The sequence below is a fragment of the Rhinopithecus roxellana genome, chromosome 8 (assembly GCF_007565055.1).
Source record: "Rhinopithecus roxellana isolate Shanxi Qingling chromosome 8, ASM756505v1, whole genome shotgun sequence".
In the NCBI taxonomy this organism is placed as follows: Eukaryota; Metazoa; Chordata; class Mammalia; order Primates; family Cercopithecidae; genus Rhinopithecus; species Rhinopithecus roxellana.
The window spans coordinates 95,202,971-95,215,324 of NC_044556.1; the positions used below are offsets into that span (position 1 = coordinate 95,202,971).

Below are 12,354 nucleotides of genomic sequence, written 5' to 3' on the forward strand. Positions count from 1 at the left end.
AAATGTTCTTGAGTGACCACTAGAATGCAAACTTTACAATAAGGAGAACCTTATCTGTCTTGTTTACTGTTGTAAACAGTAATGCCTTATTCATAGTGAAGGAATTATGAATTATGAAGGAATGAATAAGTATTCCATAATTGGCATCATTAATTCCCTCTCTACAGAAAACTGAGGCATCAACGGAAGAGACTCATCTAAGCTTGTCCACGACCACCTGCTCACCTCATAGTTTGGGATGGAATTGAGATCACGGAACAGGGGTTCCTTTGTCTTTTGTTAAATCTGTAACATTGGATTGATGTATCTAAGGTTAACCATTGGATATAATAATAATGATATTAAAAACTGACCCTAACAGCACGATGTATTAAAGTTTCCAAGTCACTCATTTGGAAGTCAAGTCAAACATAGCACTAATTTTTCAGTGTAACAATCGAATACCCAAATTGATGGCCAACATTCCCATTACATGTCTGACATCTTGGCTAACAGTCATGGCCCTGGAACTCTTCTCCCTAGAATAGTCCCATTTAAAAAATCTATTAATCCCAGAGCTTTGAGAGGCCAAGGCAGGAGTATGGCTTGAGGCCAGGAGTTTGAGACCTGCCAGGACAACATAGTGAGACCCCATCTCTACAAAAATAAAATAAAATAATTAGCCAGGTATGGTGGCACACACCTGTACTCCTAGCTACTCGGGAGACTGAGGCAGGAAGATTGCCTGAGCCCATGAGTTTGAGGCTACAGTGAGCTATGATCATGTCATTGCACTGTAGCCTGGGTGACAAAGCAAGACCCTGTCTCTAAAAAACAAAAAAAAGTTACTGAGAGAGAGAGACAGCAAGGCCGACTGGTCTCGAGGAAGAGAAATAAACCTCTACAAGAAAACTGCCACACCCTGTTTGAGCCCAACCTGTTCACCCTCAAAGACAGAATGACGGTCCTCCCCTTCTGTCTGCATTCCTGGCTGTTCACAGAGCACAACAACAGGGAAATGCTGTCTGTTCTACTCATGTCTTTCTGGTGTCTTCCAGTAGAAATTCACTTTATCATTTAAAATAATTAATTATATATTTGTTTCTTTGGCATTTGCCTACCATATTCTCATGTTTTATCTTATCTCCCTGCTTAGAAAAGTGAAATTGACATTATTGAACATCTCCTCTGCAACAGGCACTGTGAAATCACATTAGTCAGATGTCGTCCATTAGTCAGACATTTTTCTATTAGATGTTTTGTCTATGTTTTAATGAGAACCTGCTATCAAAGAACTAACTTCTGTTTTCTTTCCCAGCTTGGCTTAAAGGAGTACTTTAGGACTGAGAACAACAGGATGAAAACAGCAGCTAAAGTAGAACACCCTGGCAGAGACGTTCATATCCTCGAGCTGTGCTTCCGAAGCTCAAGCATGGCAGAGTGGCCTTGTTAAATCAGAGTTCAGGGCACCACCCTGACAGTTTCTGATTCAGTAGGTCCCCAGTAGGGACCAAGAACCTTTTTTTTTTTCTTTTTCTTTTTAATAGAGTCAGAGTCTTGCTATGTTGCCCACATGGGTCTCAAACTCAAGCGATCCTCCCACCTCCACCTCCCAAAGCACTGGAATTCCAGGCATAAGCCACCGTGCCTGGCCAAGAACTTTTGTTTTTAACAAGTTTCCAAATGATGCTGGTCTACTGGTCCCGAGACCACACTCTGAAATTGGTGGGATAGGAGGCTGGGATCTTTATCCATTGACTCAACTCCCTTTCCCTATGGTTGAAAGTTGCCCTGGGGTCTTCCCTGGGAGGGCTGGAGACTGACAAGATTCATATGTTTTGGTGGAAAGTCCCAAGACAGGGAAGTGGGGTGTGCTTGAAGTGGGGCACTGCCATCACCCACCTACCCACCACAGAGATAGGCTCAAAGGTAAGGTGTGGCTCACGAAAATCTTCTGCTAAGTACCTGTCTGTGCCTCCATTTCTTCCTCTTTAAGAGGGGGGTAACTATACCAGTGTTCTAGGGTAACATGTCACCACCCTTGAATACAGCGTTGCTCCCTGTCATGACTCACGGACAGGTTACCAGACGGGAGCCTCCAGCAATCCAGGAGCACAAACAAGGACGCCTTAAAACACAACTTGTGTCCAGGGTACCCTTCGCTGCCTCATAGGAAATCAGAATGGCCTGGTGGACAACTGTTCATACGGACAAGAGCCAGCGTCACTGCCTTTGAGTCCCAGCCTACTCAAATCCATTTTCTGCACTGCACCACCTCATCATATCCCAGATATTGTTAGTGTCATGTCATTTCATGACTCAGGAGCTGCGGGTGACTTTGGTAAGAGTGGAGCAGTCACTGTCTCATCCATCACCTCCTCCCCTCACCTCTGTGCAGCCAACATCCAGGGAGCCTGCCTCTTGCTGTCCTTTTCAAAGCTTTCTGGGTCTCTCTTCTGTGCCTTTGATCAGGTCTTTCATGCTGCCCAGAACACTGTCTCTTTCTCCCGTGCCAGTGACATCCATTACTTTCTTCAAGGTCTGACTCAAAACTCAACACTCGGCCGGGCACGGTGGCTCACACCTGTAATCCCAGCACTTTGAGAGGCCGAGGCGGGCAGATCACAAGGTCAGGAGATCGAGACCATCCTGGCTAACACAGTGAAACCCATTCTCTACTAAAAATACAAAAAATTAGCCAGGCGTGGTGGGGGGGTGCCTGTAGTCCCAGCTACTCGGGAGGCTGAGGCAGGAGAATAGCGTGAACCTGGGAGGCAGAGCCGAGATCGCACCACTGCACTCCAGCCTGGGTAACAGAGCGAGACTCCGTCTCAAAAAAAAAAACAAAAAACAAAAAACAAAAAAAAAAACTCAGCACTCTTGGGAAATTTCCCCTCCAGGGAGACAGGGTAACACAAGGCACAGAGAACCTTCGTGGGAGGCAGAAGCCCTAGGTTTGTTTATGTCCTGGTTGAGACACTTTGCAGCCTCATAGATGACATTAAACAAGCTCCTTAGCCTCATAGATGACATTAAACAAGCACCTTAGCCTGTTATCTTACTTTGGGCTACCCTAAAAGCAGAGACTATGATATGGACTTGGATATGTGTAGTTAATTTGGGAAGTGAGCCAGGGAAGCTGGAATGAGGGATGGGAAGTAGGAAAAATCAAACAATTATGTGTCATTGAGCCCACTGCCACTGTGGGCTACTGGAGATCAGTCACATGGGGCACTCTCTGTGAACTGTGTTACAAGCCCCTCAGAATTGGCCCCCCAAAGAACGGGAGGCTGGGATCTTTATCTGTTGCCTCAACTCCTATTCCCCATGGTTGAAGGATGCCCTGGGCGCACCCCTGGAGGCTGACGAGACCCAAAGGCTTTGGAGAAAGGCCCTGAGACAGTGAAGTGATGTGTGTTGGAGGTGGACGCTGTCATCACTCACCAGCCCACCACAGAGGTGGGCGAAGGGGTGATGTTATGGCTCACAAAAATCTGCTAAATACCTGTCTGGGCCTCAGTTTCTTCCTCTTTAAGATGGGGTAACTATCCACGTTCTAGGGTAGCGTCAAATGACAGAGGTGACATATGCGAAGACCCCTCCCTCAGCACACACCAGCCACCCCAGCCTCCCTGACTCTGTGTCCACTCGACACTTACAACTGTTGTATTTGTCATGTCTGCCTGCATGTACGGTCCCTCAGTGTTATCTATGGCTATTTCAGGTCTTTTACCTTAGCTGAAGATAAGGGCAGGGTTCTTTTTCTGTCACCCATCCCAAAGTGCCTGCTACACAGCTGAATGCCAAGTATGCCCTTGGTACAAATGGGTGTCCAGTGAACTTGCTGTCTCAAAACAGTCATCTGTGAGCCTGTTCTCCTCCATGGAGATGTCCTGCAAGGCCATGGAGAAGCCACAGGCAGCACCCTAGCCTGCTTCTTACAGCTGAGAGACCAGCTCCAACATCGCGTGAGCCCATTGCCAAACTGCTGGTGAAGTGCCGTGCGCCGTGGCAAACACATGGCAGCCTGGGGAGGGAACTCTTCGGACGCCTTGAGGCCTGGCAGGGCAATGGGCAGTAGATCAAGCTGGCCTGCCCTGCGTGGGCCTTCAGCAGGGATGCAGGCGAGGCTCCCAGAGGACGATGACTCATGCCTGCATCTGTGGCTGGTTATTCCAGATGCTGCCCTGCAATGGGACTGTTCTCTGCTCCCCCGACCCCCGGCACCGGTACAGCATGGGAATGCGTGAGAGTGAGCTTTGGTTTCTTTAGGGGAGTCACTGCGTAATTGGAGAGCAGTGTTCATGGGCAAGACAAAGGAGGGCTGGCGCAAGTAAGGGAAGACGAGAAGATGATGTTCCCAACTATTCTCGGCATAAAGTGTGCTTTGAATATTTTGGGCTATTTTTCCAACTGTAGGGAGAGTTTTCCCTGAGACACTGATTTGTCACCAAGGCAAGTGATGCTGGGTCTGGGGTACTCTCTGCACCCACAGCCTGGAACAGAATCGTCTTCTCTGGGCAAAACTACGTGACTCACATGAGACTCAAAACTGGACCCTTCTTTCTGTCTATACCATACTTAGCAAAGACAACAGGCTTAACTGCTCTGTGAAAAATGCTAAACAACTTCTCAGAAACAATAAACATCTTCTACGTACCTGAATGTTTACATTTAGACAGGCCTTTAAGATTATTAGCCTCTATAAAAATATACAGGCATACCTCAGAGATAATTCAAGTTCAGTTCCAGACCACTGCAATAAAGCAGATATCACAGTAAAGCAAGTCACACAAATGTTGTGGTTCCCCAGAGCTTATCAAAGCTGTGTTTGCACTATACTATAGCCTCTTAAGTGTGCAATGATATTATGTCTTTAAAAAAAGGACATCCATTATTTTAAAAAGACCTTATTGACAAAAAATGCTGACAGAGACACAAAGCGAGCATATGCTGTTGGGAAAATGGCACCGATAGACTCCTTCGATACAGGGTTGCCGTGAATCTTCAATTTGTAAAAAACATAGTATCTGTGAAGCACAATAAAGTGAAATGCAATAAAACAAGGTATACCTGTAAATAACTCTAGAATCAGTTATTTACTCTTTTTTCCCTTCACCTGGAATTCCTACCTGGTTATCTCCAACTACAGTAATCCCATCCTTAAGACCTTGCTCAAATGCCCCCTCCTCCAGGAAGTCCTCAGGATCACCTCCACCCAAAAGAGCTCTTCCCTGGAGACAGAGGGAGGGCAGGCACAAAAGAGACAGTTTGTCTCCTTTATAGTTTGACCTCACATAAATTTTGGTGTCCTGGAAAGAATAATGCCAACATTTCCACATTATACATGTGGAAATGGCTTTAAACTCATATAAATCTTTGGTTTAATAACCGTGAATAAATGCAGTTAGAGAGAGAGGGAGGATGAGGGAGATTTAAAAATAAAAGGCCAACGGAGAGGAGGCTATTAAACTATGTGGCAATGATTTATTGATTGAGAAGTAAAGGGAATTCCTCTCTTCTTCTAAATGATCGGTTTCCAACTTCTAAACACTCCCAGATGTGGAATGCATGTTTCTTCCTTCCATTCCTCTCTGCAGGCTGCTCTGACATTTGTTAAATGGGCTCCTGGGTCCTGGTTTGCAAATGTCGCCACTTTGAGAGCCGTAGATGGTCATCCCTGGCTCCCTTGGGGAGTGTCCTGGAATCCACCAGCTCCATCTGCTCGACGAGAGACCTGAGTTTGTTCTGTTACCTCTTTCATCATTAGCCAAAGCTCTGGGACTTGGTTAAAACTTTAGGCAGTTAAAAAGACTGACTGATGGAGATAGTAGTATTTTCATTATATTATCCGCTTGAATTTATGTTCTTGAATTCCATTAACCTGAAATACATCAAAATACCAAGATGTTATGAAGAATGGGAACAAATATAGAAAAGTGAAAACAGCTGTCTGTGAAGTTTCTGCAAGATGAGAAGTAAGGGAGGACAGCCTTCCCTCTCAGATGGCTCCCCACCTTTGGGTCCATGAAAACCACTGGCCAGAGCCTCAGGGGAGCCTTCAGTTAATCCTTTTTAAATGAATGAGAGGTGGATGGAGGAGGGCATCTTGCGTACAAGTTGGCCCCCAAATGTCATGTTGTATTAATAATTCAGTTCATGGCTTCATACTGCAGGTCTACTCAAGAAAAAAGTTATGTCATGCTTGCAATCGTCTTCAAAGTATGCCGTCCTTTTCTTTCCTCTTCCGCTGCCACTAGCATACTCCAGGTCTAATTGTCTATCTGGTGTGCCTGGTCTTCCCAACTCCAGGTTACTCCCTCTCCAATCACCCTGCACCCCTCTGCTGGCCTTCCCGTCCTCAATCACCCTGCCCCCCCCCCCCCCGCCAGCCTCCCCTTCCTCAATCACCCTGCCTCTCTCCCCTACCAGCTGGCCTTCCCCTCTCCAATCACCCTGCCCCCCCCTGCCAGCCTCCCCTTCCTCAATCACCCTGCCTCTCTCCCCTACCAGCTGGCCTTCCCCTCTCCAATCACCCTGCCCCCCCCCGCCAGCCTCCCCTTCCTCGATCACCCTGCCTCTCTCCCCTACCAGCTGGCCTTCCCCTCTCCAATCACCCTGCCCCCCCCGCCAGCCTCCCCTTCCTCGATCACCCTGCCTTTCTCCCCTACCAGCTGGCCTTCCCCTCTCCAATCACCCTGCCCCCCCTGCCAGCCTCCCCTTCCTCGATCACCCTGCCTCTCTCCCCTACCAGCTGGCCTTCCCCTCTCCAATCACCCTGCCCCCGCTCTGCCAGCCTTCCCCCTCCACAATCACCCTGCCCCTCCTCTGCCAGCCTCCCCCTCCTCAATCACCCTGCACCCCTCTGCAGGCCTCCCCGTCTCCAATCACCCTGCCCCCACTCCCCGCCGGCCTCCCCCTCCTCAATCACCCTGCCCTCCCCACACTGGCCTCCCCCTCCTCAGTCACCCTACCCCCTCCCCCGCCGGCCTCCCCCTCCTCAGTCAGTCTGCCCCCTCTGCCAGCCTCCCCCTGTCCAATCACCCTGTTTCCCTCTGCCAGCCTCCACCTCTCCATTCACCCTGCCCGCCTCTGCCCGCCTCCCCCTCCTCAATCATCCTGCCCCCCTCTGCCAGCCTCCCCCTCCTCAATCACCCTGCATCCCTCTGCAGGCCTCCTCCTCTACAATCACCCTGTGCCCCTCTGCTGACCTCCTCCTCTTTCACAGACCCTCCGGTTGGGTGTCTCTACTTTTGTTATTACTTTAGATAGCAGCTCTTTCTGGCCTTCACCAGCTGTCACCAGTGACAGCACATCACCAAAGCCCTGGGTACAAACCATCCTCATTGTGACCTTTGTGCTTTGGTTTGCATCAGACCATTTGGTTAGAAAGCTGCTCTTCCTCAGGCCAGCCTGTCCAAGTTCTACCAATTTCTGAAGATCTGGATTAAATGCCATCTCACCGACCTTTATCACATCCCCTCTCCTCTATGCTATGGCCACTGTTGCTGCCATGGCCACAGCAGGAAGCAGACTGTGGTACTGACTGCCACATAAGGACAACAGTCACGCAGCCCTGGCAACCCCTGAGCAGTTGCTCCAAGGAGGTCACCTGATGACACATGCGGCAGTGTGCCCACATAGACAAGCAGTCCCCAGAGAACCTCCTTGCCGCATGTTGTCCCCATCCCCTTCTCCCTTTGGGTCTGCCACCTACAGTGGCTGTCACCTTTCGCAATGCCCATGTAAACTTCCTAGCAAAAGGGCACTCCTGTTGCCAACAAACAGAAATATGGAGGGCTCTGATTAAGCTCTTTTGAAAACGTCATAAAATAGAGATCAAATCAAGGAAGCTACATTTCAGAAACATTAGTTATGTTCCTATATCAATAAACAATCGCTATATGGGATCCACTATTGCAAAATCTCCCAATCTCCTCAGAAAAAGAAAAAACCACCCTTGCCATGTATCCTGTATTTGGGGAAAATTAAGGAACTCCCTGAGATTAATCGTACCTACTTAATAGAAACCTTCATCTGAGAAGCACTAAGTACTTTGGATACGTTAGCACGTAGGTCCTAATAATATTCCTATTAAGAAGAAAGAGGTTAAATTTACTTCACCCAATGGTTGGGGAAACTAGTCTAGAGACAGAGAAAAAGTGATTTACTCAAGCTCAGGGAATATCTCGGTGTCAGTGATGAGAATGAAATTCAGAGGCTGGAATCTCAAACTAGTGTGCTATCGCAGTATGTTATTCAGTGCACACTCATTCAGTCATTCATTCATTCTGTGCCAGACACTGTGCTAGGCTCCCAGGAACAATGAGCATAAGACCCAGCTCTTATCAAGCTTGTCATCTAATAGATGAGGAAGAGAATGAAAAACAAGCACACAGACAAAAGCACTAGGCTGTGCTAAGTGCTATGAAGGAAACAAGCATCCATTGAATCCTTACGGTGCCTGTCATTTGTTCTCATAGCATCCCTATGAAGAAAGTATTTTACAAGTAAAAAAGCAGAATCTCTACAAGGTCAGGTGCTTGCCCAAGGCCTCACCACTCACAAGTGACAGAGCAGGAATCTAAACACACTATCCTTTCCCTCCAACAGCCATTCACCATGGAGCCAAAATGCATCCACGCACTCCCAGAGCCAATCTCGGAAGGATAGACAAACACCAGGACTGTGCCAGAACTCCCTTTTCCTTCTAGTGTTGTGTCGCTTCTTCCCTGTTCATCAAGGAGAAGAGGCTGGTGGGCGGCACAGCCTAAGGAAGGAATGGTGTCTGTCTTCAACGCTTAGGAAGCTTTGAGACATTCTCCAAACTCCAGCTCCAAAGAATATGCCCATTCTAAGCAGTATATATACAGCAGAGTTAAGAAGCTTTAGTAGGGGCCAGTGTGGTGGCTCACACCTGTAATCCCAGCACCTTGGGAGGCTGAGGTGGGTGGATTACTTGAGGTCAGGAGTTTGAGACCAGCCTGGCCAACATGTTGAAACCCTGTCTCTACTAAAAATACAAAAATTAGCTGGGCATGGTGGTGCATGCCTGTAATCCCAGCTACTTAGGAGGCTGAGGCAGGAGAATGACTTGAACCCGGGAGGCGGAGGTGGCAATGAGCCAAGATCGCACCACTACACTCCAGCCTGGGTGACACAGTGAGATTCAAAAAAAAAAAAGAAAGAAAAAGAAAAAAAGAAGCAGCATTAGCAGGTGCCTCTGAAACGGGAAAGGTTCCCTTGTCCCTCACAGGCCATGCAATGGGATATGGCTTGCTTCTTCAGTGCCCCGCTGCTCAAACCTCAAAGCATACAGATGGGCAGGCTGTGGGGCTCTGACCCCATGGCAGTATCGAGGGGTGAGTGCTTACAGCTGAAGCCCCAGTGGGCGTGTGTTACAGGATGCTCTTTTAGTTTAGCCGTCCGTAGGCGGCTTGTGTGAGTCAGCTCAGTTGGACCCCTGCCTTATCACAAGGACAGAGGGCTTTCTGTATCCTGGGATTCTTGCTTTCATGTACTGGAAGAATCAGATCACACCTGCACTTGGGGAATGAGTTCAGGGTTTTATTAAGTGGAAATAGCTCTTGGCAGATGGGGGAAGCCAGAAGGGGATGGAGTGGGAAGGTTTTCCCCTGGAGTCAGACTACTGAGCGGCCAACTCTTCTCTGACCACCCCAGCTAAACTCCGAGTTGTTCTGCTGGTCAATGGCCTGCCGGCCTGCCGGTGCCTGTGAATATGCCCTTAACGTCCAGCCGCCTGTGTGTTTACCTGCTAGGGTCTCGGGGTTTTTATAGGCACAGGATGGGGACGTGGCAAGACAGGGTGGTCTTGGGAAATGCAACGTTTGGGAGAACAAAAATCCCTGACTTCACCTAGGTCTGCGACCACGGGTCTGAGGATGGAGCCCTAGCCAGGGACCACACTCTAGGATGGAAAGACGTTCTCTCTGCCCTGGGTAGCATGATAACAAGGCAGATAAAGGCTACAATGGAAATAAGCAGAAGCCACAGTGGGCTCTGCAGAGAAAATCCATAACTTTCTTGTAGGAGAAAAAGAACAGAGGGTGAAGGATAAGGAGGTTCACCTGGCACACAGGTAGGGGAAGCATGGTGAGAAAGAGGCGACAGAGTCTCTCAGTCCTGAGAAGAGACAAAGTACGGGGCCAGGGATCACTCCAACCGCCTGGACAGGGCGCTCAAAGGAGAGGAAGTGTGGGCGGGGAAGCTGGAGTGGCGGAGATCTGGAGGGTCCACATTACATCAGAAGCTGCCTCTATTGCTTCCTCATCTGCTTCCCTGGCTCCACTCCTTTGGGGTGAAGAACTGGCTTTATCTCACCACACTGTCTTCTGCCTCTCCTGTGTTTGCCTCACGATGGTCACAGCTAAGCTTGTGAAACTTAAAAAACCAAAAGCGGGCCGGGCACGGTGGCTCAAGCCTGTAATCCCAGCACTTTGGGAGGCCGAGGCGGGTGGATCACGAGGTCAGGAGATTGAGACCACCCTGGCTAACACGGTGAAACCCCATTTCTACCAAAAATACAAAAAATTAGCCGGGAATGGTGGCAGGTGCCTGTAGTCCCAGCTATTCAGGAGGCTGAGCCAGGAGAATGGCGAGAACCCGGGAGGCGGAGCTTGCAGTGACGGAGATCGTGCCACTACACTCCAGCCTGGGCGACAGGGTGAGACTCCATCTCAAAAAAAAAAAAATTAAAAAACAAAACGAAACAAAAGCAAAACCACCTCTCTTTCTCCTACAGACACAGAGCCAAGCATATGTAAGTCCAAAGTATGCTGGGTGGCCACTTCGCTGCTGTGGCCAAGTTTAGAAATGTGTTGAAAAGGACAGCTGACCTCTGTGTTCTGCTGGGCACCCCTGGACACTCCCTTCCCTGGGCAAATGATTCCCTGGCCATGAAGGTTTGTGCCTGTGCGTGGTGGAGGAGGTCTCAGGCTGAGGAGGAAATTGTCTCCTCAAAGAGGCACAGAGGGGGCTCTGGAGCCTGGCCACCTGCATTTCAACCCCAGCACCAGTGTTCTAGAGTGTGACCCCAACAGACTACCTCCTGTGCCTCAGTTTCTACATATGTCAAATGTGATAGTAATTCCAAAAAAACCACTGCAGGATTTTCTTATTTAGGTTAAGCTTTTTTATTTAGATTTGAAGCCAGCTGTGTGAGGAGAAGGAGCGAGCAGTCCAGGGAAATAGTTGGAAGGGAGGCTGAGAGTGGGAGGGTGAGAGCCCGCCAGCCCAAGCAACAGGGAGGGAGTGGAGAGCAGAGCTGAGCGCCTGGAGGCAATGAATCTGCCTTTGCAAAATGATGACAGTAAGATAAATCTAACATACCTAACTCTATCTTGCTTCTAACCTTCAAGCTTTTCTTGTTTATTCCTGGGTATAGACCAAGCTAACTTTGAAAGGAATTTAGTTTATGGTTTAACCTTAAAGCAAGGATGATAATAACCCTTCTCAAAACTAAATTGCCTTTGTAAAACTAATGAAAGTCCACAAGGTTAGGGTCATGAGAGGGATGTAGGCATAGTTAAATGGAACCAGCACTGTTCTGGAAGTCAAAAAATGTGTAACATCCCCAATTACTCCTGTAGATAACACCACTATTGTAGAACCTAAGATTATTTTTTAAAGGTGTTTTTCTAACTTGCATTTCTGACAACTAACTGACCCCACTGGGTCCTCTCACCCCCACCTAGAGGGGCATGAAGACCACACCCTTGTGACTTTATCCCTAATCAATTAGCAGCACCCATTCCCTCACCCCCTTCCCACCAAATCATTCTTTAAAAATCTCAGTCTCTGAATTTTGGAGGAGACTGATTTGAGTAATAAACCCCAGTCTTCTGCTTAGCCAGCTCCATTTATTCAACTATTTCTCTGTTACAATACTACTGTCTTGGTAAATTGGCTCTATCTGTGCTTCCGGCAAGAAAAACCCATCAGACAACAGTAAAAGGGGCTGGGTTCCAAGAATGCTGGGTTGGAAGTGACCAGGCTTGCCCTGAGAGTTGCTACTTCCCCAGGACTCTTATGGTCTCAGCACCTTGGGCAAGACAGATGGCACCAGAGAGGCCCTCACATGGCACCTACCTCTTGCCCTGGGGTTTGTCCTATCTTCCTCCAAATATGAGCGTGTCCTTACTTAGCCCAGGAAGGCTAAAAAAGAAGCAAGGTGCTCTGGGGGCTTCCTGTGGCTTAGCTAGAGGCACCTCTGAAGGATCAGAGATGTGGCCCAGCAGGACAGAAGCCAGCAGTGGACACTGCAGCCTGAGGCAGAGGGATGTGGGGTGGCATTGGGCTATTTTAGGAGGGTCAGGTCCTTATGCCTTGGAAGAGACCAAAGCTACCCCTCCACCA

At 48.6% G+C, this 12,354-nt stretch overlaps 1 long non-coding RNA gene across 1 annotated transcript; it reads left to right on the forward strand.

Annotated features, from left to right (window-relative positions):
- The first annotated feature begins 1,599 nt into the window (after positions 1–1,599).
- LOC104670708 lies at positions 1,600–5,803 on the forward strand. Its single transcript, XR_749173.1, has 3 exons — positions 1,600–1,908; positions 2,060–2,320; positions 5,580–5,803. It is a non-coding gene; the product is annotated as an uncharacterized LOC104670708 (long non-coding RNA).
- The last annotated feature ends 6,551 nt before the right edge of the window (positions 5,804–12,354 follow it).